This window comes from Plecotus auritus (genome assembly GCF_963455305.1).
Source record: "Plecotus auritus genome assembly, chromosome: 7".
Classification (NCBI taxonomy): Eukaryota; Metazoa; Chordata; class Mammalia; order Chiroptera; family Vespertilionidae; genus Plecotus; species Plecotus auritus.
The window spans coordinates 84329944-84331934 of record NC_137774.1 but is presented as its reverse complement, the minus strand read 5'-3'; positions in this window follow the sequence as shown (position 1 = coordinate 84331934).

Genomic DNA, 1991 nt, shown 5'->3' with positions numbered 1-1991 from the left:
TAATTCTAGTTGCACCTACACAACCCGTCTCTACCTTCCCCGACTATGTCACCAAGCAAAGCAATGAGTGGTGTTCCCCTGTGTAATCGTTAATTTCAATTTTTATAACTTCTTAAAAGTTTCTAATTGTTAACAGCTCATGAAACTTTCAACCCTTCCTTCCTTCCTTCCTTTCTTCCTTCCTTCCTTCCTTCCTTCCTTCCTTCCTTCCTTCCTTCCTTCCTTCCTTCCTTCCTCTCTTTCATTCATTCAGTACTGTGTGCCAGTCACTAATGAATAAGACACAAAATTTCAACTGTCTTAGAGCTTAAAGTTGATTGGAGAAGAGTTATAAGAAAGAGCGTGGTGTACGTGGCGGAGGGGGGGTGTTCCGTAGCCTAGTCTGGTCTCAGTGCCTGGGTGGAACATAATTCCATTTCCTGAGATGGAAAACCCAGGAGGGAGACCAGGTTTGGGTGTAGATTTCAGGGAATAAATAAGATTCAAATGCACATGGAGCTCATAGTGTCAAGCATCATTCTAAGCAGGTTACAATCTTCTTCTCATATAATCCTTGCAGCAACTCTATGAAGGGGGTACCACCATGATCCCCATTTTACAGATGGAAGCCCAAGGCCCAGAGGGTTAAGTGACTTTCCCAAGGTCACATAACTAGTAAATGACAGAGCCAGGATTTCAGACCCAGGCTGGTTGGCCCAGAATCTACACTCTTTACTTCTACAGCAGTGATTGTCAATATTTTTCATCTCATGGCATACATAATTCTGCAGCATAGCAAAAATATATTATATTCTTTGGTTATCTGACAAAAAATAGGTATAAATTTGATTCTTTCACACTGAATAGCTATTGTTGTATTGGTTGTTGTCATTTTTTAACTTGACAATCCAAGGGAAAAGAGGTCAGTGCCCCTTCAAAATAGTCAGTATTGCATGTTTTAAAAATTCTTGAGGTACACTCGTTGAAAATCGCTGCTCTACGGGATGCAGACTCTCTCATGGGGCCTTATTTAGACACGTCCAGTTAAAGATTCTAGTGGGATATCTAAGTGCCAATTTGAAAAACAATTTCCTTATCATTTAAACCAGTCTGTTATTACTGATAAAAGCATCTAAGAGAGATACAGGTGTGAGTGGGTGTCTGAAATTGTAAAATTCAGGAGAGAAGGTTGGGCTGGACATTCAGTCTGGGTGACATGTTAATGTTCTACTTCCAACAGTGCATTCTGGGATACCCCCTCCTCTCTAATCCTTATAGGATTTGTATGGACTGTAGCTTCTTCTGGGAGACAAAGACTCATAAGGGATGATTCTTTTTTTTTTTTAAATCCCCACTTGAAGATATGTTTATATTGATTTCAGAGAGAGAGAAGAAGGGAGGAAGAAAGAGAGAGAGAGAAAAGGGGGGGGGGAGAGAGAGAGAGGGAGAGAGGGAGAGAGAGAGAGGGAGAGAGAGAGAGAGAGAGAGAGAGAGAGAGAGAGAGAGAGAGAGAGAGAATGAGAGAAACATCAATGTGAGGTTGCAAATTAGGTATGTGCCCTGACCAGAAATTGAACCCAAAACCTTTTGGTGTATGGGATGACACTCCAATCAACTGAGTACCTGGCCAGGTCAATTCTTTAAAAAAATTAAAAAAAAAATTAAATCCAGAGAGAGTGTCTGCCTGCTGTTGGGTAATAGTGCCCATCCTTGGATTCTGCCTTCCTTTCGCCACCCCTACACATGCACATACACCTTAAGACCCTCAGAAATGACTGTTGTATGTAAGCTAAGTTGTACATGGCGATGGATGTGAACAATGGCAAGTACAAACTGCAGGAAAAGCACATGGGGTGGAAATAGCTCTCAGAGCAACGGGTGCTCAGGCTGCCTGTCTTGGGCATCTCACATCTCACTTGTCTTCTTGCAAATATTGTATCTCTACCTTGTTTGAGATTTGCTGAGTCTGATGAAAACCCTTTAAATGGCTCTTGTTGACAAGATTTGCTATA